This window comes from Apium graveolens, chromosome 5 (assembly GCF_009905375.1).
Source record: "Apium graveolens cultivar Ventura chromosome 5, ASM990537v1, whole genome shotgun sequence".
Taxonomy (NCBI): Eukaryota; Viridiplantae; Streptophyta; class Magnoliopsida; order Apiales; family Apiaceae; genus Apium; species Apium graveolens.
This window is the reverse complement of record NC_133651.1, coordinates 89,938,394-89,952,227: the sequence shown is the minus strand read 5'-3', so window position 1 is coordinate 89,952,227 and position 13,834 is coordinate 89,938,394. Positions and strand designations below refer to the sequence as shown.

Sequence of the window (13,834 nt, the reverse complement as noted above, 5' to 3'; positions counted from 1 at the left end):
AACCCATTTTGAGACATAATCGACTGCCAGCAAGATGTACTGATTATTGCAAGACGAGATAAAAGGCCCCATGAAATCGATTCCCCAAACATCAAAGACCTCGACTCCAAGCATCACATTTAATGGCATCTCATCCTTCCTTGTCAAATTTCCCATTCTTTGGCAACGATCACACCTTAAAACAAACTGATGAGCATCCTTGAACAAAGTAGGCCAAAAAAAACCTGCTTGCAGAATACGAGCTGCCGTCTTCTCACCACCATAGTGTCCACCATAAACCATGGAATGGCAGTCTCGTAATATCCCCTCCGTCTCACAGAACGGGATACATCTCCTGATGATCTGGTCAGCTCCCTGTCTAAACAAATATGGTTCATCCCACATATACCACTTCACCTCATGCAGAAACTTCTTCTTTTAAGCGGATGTCAAATTAGGAGGCATTACATTGCTGACGAGATAGTTTACAATATCTGCAAACCATGGTTCTTCCTCCTGAACTGCGAACAACTGCTCATCCGGAAAAGATTCATTGATTAACGTCCTATCTTGTAAAGTAGAATCGGGATTCTCCAACCTAGAGAGATGGTCAGCTACTTGATTCTCAGTACCTTTTCTATCCTTGATCTCTAACTCAAATTCCTGAAGTAAAAGCACCCAACGAATGAGTCTCAGCTTCGAATCCTTCTTGGAAACCAGATAGCGAATAGCCGCATGATCAGTGAATACTGTTACTTTCATACCAAGTAGATAAGATCGAAATTTCTCGAAACCAAAGACTATAGCCAAAAGCTCCTTCTCAGTAGTGGTGTAGTTCAATTGGGCCCCATTTAAAGTCTTACTCGCATAGTAGACCACATGGAAGAGATTTTTCTTGCGCTGTCCCAGAACTGCACCTACCGCATAATCACTCGGATCACACATCATCTCAAACGGTTCTGTCCAATCTGGTGCTGTAATAACTGGTGCAGTGATCAAACTCTTCTTGAGAGTCTCGAATGCTGCCAAACATTCATCATCAAATTTGAAAAGCACATCTTTCTCAAGCAAATTGCATAACGGCTTAGATATCTTTGAAAAGTCCTTGATAAATCGCCGATAAAAACCCGCATGACCAAGAAAACTACGGATTCCTTTCACAGAATTAGGTGGGGGAAGATTTTCAATGACTCCCACCTTGGCCTTGTCCACCTCCAGACCCTTGTTAGAGACCTTATGCCCAAGAATAATGCCTTCACGCACCATAAAATGACATTTCTCCCAATTGAGCACCAAATTAGTTTCCACGCATCTTTTGAGTACGGCACGCAGATTATTCAAACATTCATTATATGAATGTCCAAAGACGGAGAAGTCGTCCATGAACACTTCGACATTATTTCCAATCATGTCAGAGAATATAGCCATCATACATCTCTGAAAAGTGGCCAGGGCGCCACATAACCCAAACGAAACTCTGCGAAAAGCAAACATGCCAAATGGATAAGTGAAGGTAGTCTTTTCCTGATCCTCTGATGCAATACAAATCTGATTATACCCTGAATAACCTTCCAGAAGACAAAAATACTCATGACCCGCCAACCTGTCAAGCATCTGATCAATAAATAGAAGAGGGAAATGATCCTTCCTTGTGGCTTTGTTCAATTTTCTATAATCCATGCATACTCTCCATCCTATAACTGTTCGAGTGGGGATGAGCTCATTCTTTTCATTTGCGACCACAGTGATACCTCCTTTCTTAGGTACACATTGTACGAGGCTCACCCACGAGCTGTCAGAAATAGGATAAAGGATGCCTGCATCCAGCCATTTCAGAATTTCTTTCTTCACCACCTCCTTTATGATGGGATTCAGTCTTCGTTGCTGTTCCACAGTTGGCTTACTACCTTCCTCTAGCAGAATTTTATGCATACAATATGAAGGACTTATCCCCTTGATGTCTGCTATGGTCCATCCAATAGCCGATTTGAATTCTCTCAAAATCCTTAAGAGCTTGTCTTCCTCACTACCTGAAAGGTCAGATGAAATAATAACAGGTAACGTAGATGAATCACCTAAAAAAGCATACCTCAAGTGTTCAAGTAATGGCTTGAGCTCCAAGGTAGGTGCTTCCTCTATTGATGATTTGAGCTTTCCTTCAGCATTTTTAAGGTCAGAAGTACCAAGAGATTCAAACGGCATGTCCAGCTTTCGCTTCCAGGGAGAAGCGTTCAGATATTGTAATTGCTCGTTGCCATCTTCATCATCGCTGTCAAAATCCCCCACTAAGGCCTTTTTCAATGCATCAGACATTAGCATGCGATCGAGTTCCGAAGTAACCGCAGAATCAATCACATCCACTTTTAAGCACTCCTCATCTTCTGTAGGGAATTTCATTGCCTTGAATACGTTGAAGGTCACATCCTGATCTTGTACCCGCATAGTAAGTTCACCTTTTTGCACATCTATCAAGGTACGGCCAGTAGCCAAGAAAGGCCTTCCCAAGATTATGGGAATCTTCTTATCTTCCTCAAAATCCAGAATAACAAAATCTGCAGGAAAGAAGAGCTTATCCACCTTGACGAGCACATCCTCCACTATGCCCCTTGGGTAAGTAATGGAACGATCAGCCAATTGTAGAGACATGTATGTGGGTTTTGGATCAGGCAGATCCAGCTTTTTAAAGATCGACAACGGCATCAGATTAATGCTTGCTCTCAAATCACAAAGGCACTTGTCAAAGGTCAGATTGCCAATGGTACAAGGAATGGTGAAGCTTCCTGGATCTTTCAGTTTTGGTGGTAACTTTTGCTGCAGAACAACGCTGCATTCTTCCGTGAGAGCAACGGTGTCAAGGTCATCCAGTTTCACCTTCCTTGAAAGAATATTCTTCATAAACTTCACATAACTAGGCATTTGCTCCAGAGCCTCAGCGAAAGGTATATTGATGTGAAGTTTCTTGAACACCTCCAGAAACTTCCCGAACTGTCTATCCAGCTTTTGTTGCTGCAATCTTTTAGGAAAAGGTGGTGGAGGATAGAGCAGTTTCTCCCCTATATTAGCCTCAGGCAGAGTGTGTTCAACAGTAGTCTTCCTTGGTTCCGCCGCTTTCTCCTTTTGCTTAGATTCTTCATCTCTAATTTCAGCTTCTCCTTCTTTTGCCTTTTCAGCATCAGCAATTTTTCCAGACCTTAAGGTAATAGCCTTGACTTGCTCTTTAGCTTCCTTCCTGCCTGGTACTTCCGTGTCACTGGGAAGGGTGCCAGGTTGACGATTGAGCACTACATTGGCTAATTGACCGATTTGATTTTCCAAGGTCTTGATAGAAACCGCCTGACTCTTGCATAATAGCTTAAGTTCCTCAAAATCAGCACTAGTAGGTGCAGCTGTACTTCCCTGTTGAGGATATGATTGCCTTGTAGCATACTGCTGTGGTTGCTGGAATCCAGGTGGGTTAAACTGTTTACTCACTCCTTGCTGATATGGTGGCTGAATAGCATTCTGATTATTCCCCCAGCTGAAATTTGGATGATTTATGTTGTTAGGATGATAAGTCGCTGGCACAGGCTGCTGTTATCGCTGATAATTATTCACATACTGAACAGATTCGTTGACAAAAGAACACTGATCCGTAGCATGAGAACCTGCACAAAGCTCACAAACCATAGCTATTTGATTAACTCCATATGTAGCCAGAGAATCAACCTTCATTGATAGCACTTAGAGCTGGGCTGCAATAGCGGTGGCTGCATCAACTTCCAGAATACCTGCTACCTTGCCTGACGTCATCCTCTGAGTTGGGTTTTGATGCTCATTTGCAGCCATCGTCTCTATAAGATTATACGCCTCAGTATAACTTTTAGCCCATAAGGCGCCTCCAGCTGCTGCATCGAGCATGGGCCGAGATTGGGCCCCCAAACCATTATAGAAACCCGTGATCACCATCCAATCCGGCATTTTATGATGTGGACATTTTCTCAAAATTTCCTTGTAACGTTCCCAAGCCTCGCACATAGATTCTGTAGGTTGCTGCGCAAACTGAGTAAGAGCACTCCTCATAGCAGTAGTCTTTGCCATCGGATAAAACTTCACCAGAAACTTTTGCGCAAGATCTTGCCACATAGTGATGGACCCAGCTGGTTCAGAATGTAACCAGTCTTTAGCCTTGTCCCTCAGTGAGAATGGGAAAAGCCTCAACTTGATAGCCTCATCAGTCACGCCATTATACTTAAAAGTGCTGCAGATCTCGAAAAAATTCCTTACGTGCATGTTGGGGTCTTTAGTTGCCGCTCCTCCAAAAGAAACAGAATTCTGCACCATCTGAATAGTGCCCGGCTTGATTTCAAAGGTGTTAGCTTGAATAGCCGGATGAAGGATGCTTGACTGAATGTCATCAATTTTAGGCCGAGAAAAATCCATAAGAGCTGGATCAGCTTGAACAATACGATCTCCCATGTTTACTGGTTCTTTCCGCTCAGTTCCTGAATCTGAATCCTCAAAATCTAACTTCTCCGGAATATCAAGAACTTCGTCTGTCTCCTCAGCTGTATCTAAAGTCCTCTTGCGAGCACGAGAACGAGTTTGCATAAACGCTTGCTAAAGTACCTGAAACACAACCGGAAACAATAATTAACTACTACGTCCTAATCACTGAGTCCTAATGACCAATGATGGTAAGTACATAAACTAAACAAATACGCCGAGTCCCCGGCAGCGGCGCCAAAAACTTGTTAGGGCGAAAACACGCGCTAATATTCACGCAAGTATACGCGTTCGCAAGTAATATATAATACTTTCTAGTTCGTTCCCACAGAGACTCAGACTAAATTATTGTCTAATTAAACTCACTCACCAATGTATGATTACTTCTCAATGTTAAGACACTAACACTTAAGATTGTTGATTAAATATTAACTACAATTAACTGCTTAATTAATCACTTACTTAACACTTCAAATTATCAATAATAAAACACTCATGAGATCACAACTTCATTACTACTTCCTTCAATAGTCATTGTTATTACCTTTAGCATGTGACAGTGATGATATTAATTGAATAACACGAAACTGATAAAAGCCAACTTTTATTGTACTAATAGCATTCTACCAAACATCCACAATTAAGATAGAAGTTGAATAGTCATCAATTATGTTGAGTTCCTATATGTCTACAGAAATTGACAACACAACGATTTAAGCACAAGTTATTCCTTTTGATTACATAGGGCAAATAAAACTGTTAGAGTTACCCACTAATCATGCACAACGTACATGAACCTATGCTAGCATGGCAAGTTCTAAATCTCAAGATCCACCGTCGCTTCACAAGAGATTAACACCCTATCTTATATGTTCGCGACACACATAAGACGAATACGCACAACCAATACTAGATATCATACAATCATCACACGCTAAAGTATTAAACAATTACTAAAGAATTCTATAATAAATCCGTTGCAACCCCATGATCACGATTAGCCCATAATAGCACTTATCGTCATCATGGGTTCATATGAAATCATGATAAACAAACACAAGAAAATAATAACTAAACTAATTATATTAAAACAGAGTACGTCACAAGAGTAAATAAGTTCAAAGTAAGAAAACTAGCATCCAACGTTACAATGAAACAAGAATCACAAGAAAATATGCTTCCTCTTCGTTGCGGTGTGCTAAATCGGTCTTTTTCCTTATCTCCTTTGCTCCTTGCGTAAAAACACGATCTTCTTCAATCCAGACTTGTGAAAACGTCTCAAATCTACTTATATAATAGTCCCATAAAACTCAGATTACATAGAAGTGGAAACCAAACAGAAGTAGAAGTCCTGAAATAATATATCTTTTTTCCCGACCCTGCGCGGCCGCTCAGCAATGCTGAGCGGGCGCTCAGACCTCTACTGGAAAAAATCTGATTTTGCTCCGTTTCTTCACCGTAATCTGCCCGTTTCTTTCCTCTCGCAATGGTGAACACATGCCAAGGCTTATTCTTGATGATTCCTCCCCCGAAATGCAACTAATACCCTGAAATGCATAAACACTAGAAAAACACATCAAATATACAAAATACTTGATTTCAAGAAACCAATTTAAGCCATTTTAAGACGCTCTAAGTGGTATAAAATGCCACTTATCAGATGTGAACAGTGCGTTTCTCAATGGAGAATTGGAGGAGGAAGTATATGTCGAACAACCTCCAGGCTTTGTAGATTCCAAATATCCAAACTGATGCAGTCAAGGTATCAGATGAGTATGATGGGGGAACTTAGCTATTTTCTGGGCCTTCAAGTTAAGCAGAATGAAGAAGGCACTTTTATTTGTCAAACTAAGTACACCAGAAACTTGCTGAAGAAATTTGGAATGCAAGATTGTTCAAGTGCATCCACTCCCATGGCCACTGCAACAAAACTGGACAAGGATACTGGTAAATCATTAGATATTACTGATTACAGAGGTATGATTGGCTCTCTACTCTATCTAACTGCTAGTAGACCTGATATCATGTATGCTACCTATCTTTGTGCAAGATTTTAAATAGATCCTAGAGAATCTCACTTAACAGCTGTAAAAAGAATATTCAAGTATCTTAAGGGAACAACTGATCTGGGATTGTGGTATCCTAGAGAATCAGATTTTAAACTAATAGGTTACTCAGATACAGATTTTGCAGGTTGCAAAATTGACAGGAAAAGCACAAGTGGAAGCTGCCAATTTCTTGGAGGCAGATTGGTTTCTTGGTTTAGCAAGAAACAAAAGTCAATTTCCACATCAACTGCAGAAGCAGAGTATATTGCTGCAGGAAGCTGTTGTGCACAGATTCTTTGGATGAAGAATCAGTTACTGGATTATGGGTTAACATATTTCAAAATCCCTATTTACTGTGATAATCAAAGTGCTATTGCTATGACAGGTAATCCAGTTCAACACTCTATGACAAAGCACATCAGCATCAGGTACCACTTCATCAGGGAACATATGGATGAAGGTACAGTGGAATCTCACTTTGTTCCAACAGATCAACAACTAACAGATATCTTCACAAAACCACTGTGTGAAGCTACCTTTACAAGATTGGTAAATAAACTTGGAATGGTTTCAGGTTCTTTTTCTAAATCTGCTTAGTTTTGTTCTGATGCATCAGACCTTATGATCAGTATTTACAGAAATTACTCTCTTTGTGTATTCTGTGCTTAATTGAAAATTTGCTAAAGTACTGACTGTTGTCTGATGTAATTTTCTAAACTATGATTGTGATATGTCTATTAATATAATTACTCTATCCTATGAGGATACTTGTGCTCGATGCTGACCTAGTAATCTTCAATATACTAATGATCCCATGTTAGAAGTCATTATTTCTGTGGAAATCTATTGACACAAGCAAATTCTGATATTGAGCTTAGTTGAATTTACTTTGTCTATTTTATTATTAAGTCACAAACTAGAATAATGCTACTCATCTATTAAGTTCTGATGCTAATAAATCTGTTGAATGTACTAAGTGCTGATACACCTCACTTATCAAAAGAAATAGAAAAAGAAACATGGATTAAAAATCAGGTACTCCTTTGAGATCTAGAGTAAAAAATGTGGAAGGGAAGACCCAAATGCATTGCTGGTATTAAGTAATATGCATCAGAAAAGTAAATAAAATATTTTCTTGGTGACTTTTCACACTCTATGATTACTGGAGAAATACTCTGATAATAACATAAATTCTGATAAGCAGTCGTGACTCACTTACACTGAGAAGCCACTGTAAAATGGAATTTAAAAAGATGCACAAAATTAGCACAAAATAGTTGAGGTGGACTCAAGCATGAATTCATTCAATAGTAGGTTTCAGAATAATGACAGGTTTTTAGTAAAGTTTTAGTTATGCCTTATTTCTAAGATGTACTGAAGTGAATCAGACTTTTCTCTATGTCTGATATTTAGCTTAATACACACACTAAACACTCCATATGAATGATGAACATTACTGTGGTGATCTATGTTGTTTTGGATGAACAGTTATTGTGTCACATTGCACAAATTCTGAGGACAAGTTCTGATTGCACGTTCTGATGATTAAGTTCTGAAGAACCTATATCAGAACTTGTGTGAGGACTTACTAAGATAAGAAATCATTTATCAAGTTAAGAAATTATGTTCTGATGACTGTTAAGTTCTGATATAAGTCTAAAGTTCTGATATTAAATTCTAATTCTCTCCTTGACTTATTTGTGGATAAAATTTGTAAATAGTCTCAGTTTAAACCAGAATATGTTAAAGTGGAAGATTAACAGTCACTTGATATTGTTTATCTCGTACATGCACAGTCAATTTTTACTTGCTACTTGTGCGCATTAAACCATGTTTTACCTTTCCAATGACTGTTTTTTTCCAAGTCTGGGGAGACGAGGTAGAATTAATTCTACCTGTCAGCATTAAATTTTTTTACGTCTCCGGGCATTCTCTTGCCTATATAAACAACCACTTCACATCAGCCTTCCCATCAAATCTTTTCTCACAAACTCACCTTCATAATCGTTATATCAAAAACACCATGGTCAATTACAATATGTTTTTGAACTATGAAACATTCAACATGGAGCTGAGCTGTGCCGATTGGTAGCAGGAATGGCACGTCACTGCCATTCCTGATGAGATATGGGACTCAGTTCCCTAGGAGGTACTCACCTACCTCCTGTTCTTTTACATGGACTACCATCGCCATCTGGAGTGATTGGAGGAGGAAATGATGGAAGCTCTCCGCCAGCAAGAGCGAATCATACGACTCGCTATTCTATTTGTCGAGAGTAGGAAGAAGAAATGATTTATTTTCTTCTACCTGTTTTTCTTCATCATCAGCCTTGCCCTGCTTCTTGAGCTAGGACAAAGGCTGTTGACGTTAGGTTTAGCAGCTTAGGACAATCTTATAAAAGTTCTGATGTAATTTAAATTTCATGAATGTATTCTCTTGATATATTAATGAAATTTGTTTTTTTTTCAAGATCTTGTCTCTGAGATATTCTGTAATGCATTGATAAATCCTGATAAATATTCATATTCTATTGACCATATAAATTTTGTTTTAAATTAAGTTCTGATTTTACTTTATCAGTACTTGCTCATCTGATTTATTTTGGTCATTTTCACTCGAATTTTTTTTCCAGAATATTGGTGTTGCAGTAAAAACAAAACATTTGAATAAGTGGGAACAGTTTCAATTCTGAATTAAAACTGATTTACCTTGTTTAATGGAATAACTGGGTAAGTGGAACGGTTTTTCCTTGAAAAACTGCCAGTGGGTAAGTAATGATTACTGTTTTCCCGTGCCCATTAACTATTCGTTATTACTGCATGTCTGACAGGTGTCCAACGGTTACATTTTTTTTTCAAAAGTATAAGTAAGACAGAGAGAGGATTTTCTAATCTTTTATTCACTTTTATACTTTTTCTCTCTATTTGTTTTTACTCTCTTTCTTCTTCTAACGTTTTTTTTCATATAGACATTCTATCAAACACCTAACAGGCACTTATAAATCTTGATTAATTTCATGGCACCTAAGGATTTAATCATTGATGGAGCTAAATTTGTTCCAAACAACTATGCTGCCATTCTTGATAATGCTGAAGCTCCGTCTGAATTGCATTTTGTGCAAGATCTTCTTGCACACAGTGAAATCGGGTATGCATTGACCCAACCTTTAGTCTTCTCAAGCCAACAAGTTCTGACATTCTGGAGGACTGGAAACTTTGATAATGGTGGTCAAAATGGTACTCCTAGTATTGTTTTCAAAGTGGGTGATTCTTCATATGCAGTCACTCCTGGTACAATACGCAAGGCACTACATCTACCAGAAGGATGTACTTTGCTAGATTCAACCAAACTCATTTTGATTTTGTAACTGCTGTAATAGGTTTTATTGGGGATAGGATGACAGAAGATAGGAATGTTGTCTACTTTGCTAGATTCTGTCAACTTATATATACTTTTTGTACTGATGAACCTCGACTAGCCAGTACCTTAACTCCACCTTTCAAAGTTGCAAAACGTTACTTTAATGACCTGGTAAATGCTGACACTAAGAAACAAGTGGTTAGACCATTACAGATTCCTCAGTCTGTAAAACAGATCTTAGTAAATACTGATCCTAATTCCTATATATCTGTTTATCTTGATGTTCAACCAACAACCACCTCTCAAACACCACAACAACCATCAAAACATATATACAAGGTCTTCATTCTACTACTCATGCAGAGCTACACAAGATTCAGGAAGAATTCATCAAACAGGAATAAATTCAAAAGATTGATAAGAAAATTTTCTTCCAACCTACCTTTGACAGGATTGCTTATATTGAGAAGACTCAAGAGACTCAACAATCTCAGATTGATGATATTCTGAAAAATCAAGCCTCTCAGCAATCTCAACTTAATGAAATCCAAGCCTCAGTGGAATTGCTTGTCTCTCTTTTATTACCTGCTGATGCCAAAAAGGGGGAGAAAGTAATTAAGTCCAAATGCAAGACTGATAAGACACTGAAAGGGAAGGATGATGAAAGGGATGATCAAGGAAACTCTGGAATGGGTAGAGGTCATAGTCGAGGTTTCTCATCAAGAAAAGCTGAAATCACAAGTCACAGGACAAGTTCTGATACTGGGAAAAGAATTAGTTCTGCTACTGGTAAAAGGAAAAGTTCTGATGAACTTTTAGATCTTGATGAAGAAATGTCAAGACAGTTATTTCTTCAGGAAAATCCAGGAATGGACTTGAAGAGTATAATGGAAGAAGAAGCCAGACTTAAATCAGAGAAAGTCACATCTAAATCTGAAGCTTCTGGTAAAAAGACACTTCCAAAACTCAAAGGCATTGTGATAAAAGAAAGGAAAAATACTGAAGCAACATTGGTTAAATCACAACCGCAGATAGATCCAAGATCCAAGGGTAAAGAAAAGGTTGGTGAACCTATCAAGGTTTATGTGCCTCCTGAGAATGAAGAAATCACTGATGAAAATGATGATCTTGCTCTGACTTTAACAAAAGTTTTTAAAACAACCTCTGACATGGCTCAAGTTATTCAGAGTCAAGAGACTGTAAGTTCTGATATTTTGAAGAAGCAAGTAACCTCTGATACAGCTCAAGTTAACTTGATATCAGAAGATAGATCAAAGAAACTCCTACCAGGATTCACTAAAACAAAACAGACTCAACCTTTGAAGACTGCTGCAAGTGGTTTTGAAGCAAGAGTAGTTACTGGAAAGGAAGCAAGAGATAAAACTGGATTGGGAAGTGCTGATGAAAGAAGAATACAGAACACTACCAATGATACAACTTCCTTGAGTGAACAAGGTATTGGAGCAACTCCTGAGAGATTGAATCAACTGGAATCTATACAAATGGTTTACCATACCTACTTGAACGAACACATCTTGTTGTACTTCATGACAGATGGTAGGGTTTATCATGTAAGGCAAAATGCCGTTCCATTGAAGTATTTTGAAGAATTGGAGCATGTACTATTCTTACTTCAAGTGGATGACAGATTGACAGGAAGTGCTGCAAACTATTTGAAGGATCAGATTCAGAGATAGAAAAGACTTTATTCTGTTAAGATTGACAGCACATATGTTCCAAAGTACAGAGATCACAAGGGTGATTTAGTTGAAATAAAGCCCAACACTGCTAAAATTATAACTACATTTCTGGGTTACAGGGATGTGGAATTCAATCTTGAGTCTGATAAGGCATATTTGATCAGACTGGATCAGGATATAAGAAAAGCCAAGATTAATGATCTCAGGGCTGCAATATTTCAAATTGGTGAAGATACTGCAGAGCTTAAAGATGCTAAAAGGAGGATGATTGATGAACTTAGATATGCTGAGAGATGTTTGTTGAAGAACTATCTCAGAACAACTCCTGACATCAGAGAGATCAGAAGATGAAGCCAAGTCAAGATCTACAACTGATTAAATTCTGATATTTGTACAGACTAAAGCTGTTATCAGAAGTTAAATATTGGTAAAGCTTTAAGGACTGTAAGTTATAGTTATCTAGTCTAATTCTCATGCATTTGTACTTAATGTTTTTGACATCATCAAATATCTATTAAACTTGTATATTATGCTAATTTACAAGTTGGGGGAGATTGTTAGATATATTTGATAATGTCATGGCTAATATGATTTATGTTTAGTTTTCAGATCTTACTTAAACAGGATAAATCAGTACTTACTGGAAGTCAGGACTTAAGGATATCAATACTTATATTATCAAGGGATAATCATTAGAAGATGGATATCATAACTTAAGTGCTGAAGAATGTTCAGATAAGGACAGTAGCTGATTAAAGGAAAGAAGATCGAGATAAACATAAGAAGAGATATGCATGAAGAAGGAATTCTATGAAGAATAGAATACTTGGAAGAAAAGATATCTGATTGATATATTTTAGAAAGCAGAATTATATTTTATATCAATTAGCGATTATCTTGTAACTGTGTTGTATATAAACATAGACATAGGGTTTACACTATAAGCGTTATCATATATTTTGAGAAGATTATTCATTATAACCCTAGCAGCTCTCGTGATATTTATTCATCACTGAGAGGTAACAGTTCCATACTGTAACAGAGTTTATTGTTTCAATAAAGTTTGTTTTCTGTTACTTGAGTTTTTAGAGTTCGATTTGATTGTACTTTACACTGTATTCACCCCCTCTACAGTGTGTGTGACCTAACATATCTGCTAGTTGTTGATCTGTTGGAACAAAATGCAATTCCATTGTACCTTCATCCACATGTCATTGAGTGTAACATTCTGAGTAAAACAAGCAGTCTGTACAGCTTCAGCCCAAAAGTAGGTTGGCAACTTTGCTTCATCAAGCATAGTTCGTGCAACTTCAATAAGAGTTCTATTCTTTCTTTCAACAACTCCATTTTGCTGTGGAGTTCCAGGAGCAGAAAATTCCTGCTTTATTCCATGGTCTTTGCAGAACTCTTCCATGATCAAATTCTTGAACTCAGTGCCATTATCACTTCTTATGATCTTCACAGAATCTTTGACCAATTTATCCAGTTGCTTGACAAGATCAATCAAGATAGATGCAGTTTCACTTTTTCTGTGCAAGAAATACACCCATGTGTATCTGGTGAACTCATCTACTATGACCATAGCATATTTCTTCTTTGCAATAAACATGACATTCACTGGACCAAATAGATCAATATGTAGTAGGTGATAAGGCTCAAGAATTGATGATTCAGTCTTGCTCTTGAATGAAGATTTTCTTTGTTTTGCCTTCTGACATGAATCACAAAGGCCATCAGGAGCAAATACTGATTTTGGCAGTCCTCTCACAAGATCTTTCTTGACTAGTTCATTTATATTGTTTAAATTTAAATGAGAGAGGTTTTTGTGCCAATTCCAGCTTTCTTCAATTGATGCTCTACTCAACAGACAGATTGCAGAACCATCAGTACTTGTTGAAAGCTTGGCTTCATAAATGTTACCATGCATGTATCCCTTCAGAACAACTTTGCCTGTAGATTTTCTTACAACTTCACAGTGTTCTTCAAAGAAATCCACATGATAACCTCTGTCACAGATTTGACTAACACTCAGCAGATTGTGTTTAAGTCCCGAGACCAGAGCTACTTTTTCAATGATGACATTCCCAAGATTGATATTGCCATATCCCAGAGTTTTTCCCATGTTGCCATCTCCATAAGAAATACCTGGGCCAGCTTTCTCCACAAAATCTGATAGCAGGGCTTTATTTCCAGTCATATGTCCTGAACATCCACTGTCCAGAACTAGGATGTTCTTCCTGTTGCCCTGCAATCACAAAGACCAC

At 38.0% G+C, this 13,834-nt stretch overlaps 1 non-coding gene across 1 annotated transcript; it reads left to right on the top strand.

Moving 5' to 3' along the window:
* The first annotated feature begins 3,934 nt into the window (after positions 1–3,934).
* On the top strand, positions 3,935–4,041 carry LOC141662376 (small nucleolar RNA R71). The gene has a single exon (XR_012550496.1). It is a non-coding gene; the product is annotated as a small nucleolar RNA R71 (small nucleolar RNA).
* The last annotated feature ends 9,793 nt before the right edge of the window (positions 4,042–13,834 follow it).